Consider the following 202-nt stretch of genomic DNA (forward strand, 5'->3'; position numbering starts at 1 on the left):
TTTAAAATCGAGGCTCCTTAGGTTAAATTCCTGCTTGGTGGTTCTATGGTGTAATGGTTAGCACTCTGGACTCTGAATCCAGCAATCTGAGTTCAAGTCTCAGTAGAACCTTTTGTCTCTGTTCCTGACATCTTCAGTTTTTGATCCCAGGCTTAGTTTATGGACCACAATGAGAAATTAGGCACAAGTATAAGTCTGATAG

The 202-nt window shown here is 40.6% G+C and overlaps 1 non-coding gene across 1 annotated transcript; it reads left to right on the plus strand.

The window, feature by feature from the left end:
- The first annotated feature begins 39 nt into the window (after nt 1-39).
- trnaq-cug (transfer RNA glutamine (anticodon CUG)) lies at nt 40-111 on the plus strand. Its single transcript has one exon. It is a non-coding gene; the product is annotated as a tRNA-Gln (tRNA).
- Nucleotides 112-202: the final 91 nt, after the last annotated feature.

This window comes from Poecilia latipinna, unplaced genomic scaffold (assembly GCF_001443285.1).
Source record: "Poecilia latipinna isolate Pla-1442-1.1 unplaced genomic scaffold, P_latipinna-1.0 Scaffold17922, whole genome shotgun sequence".
In the NCBI taxonomy this organism is placed as follows: Eukaryota; Metazoa; Chordata; class Actinopteri; order Cyprinodontiformes; family Poeciliidae; genus Poecilia; species Poecilia latipinna.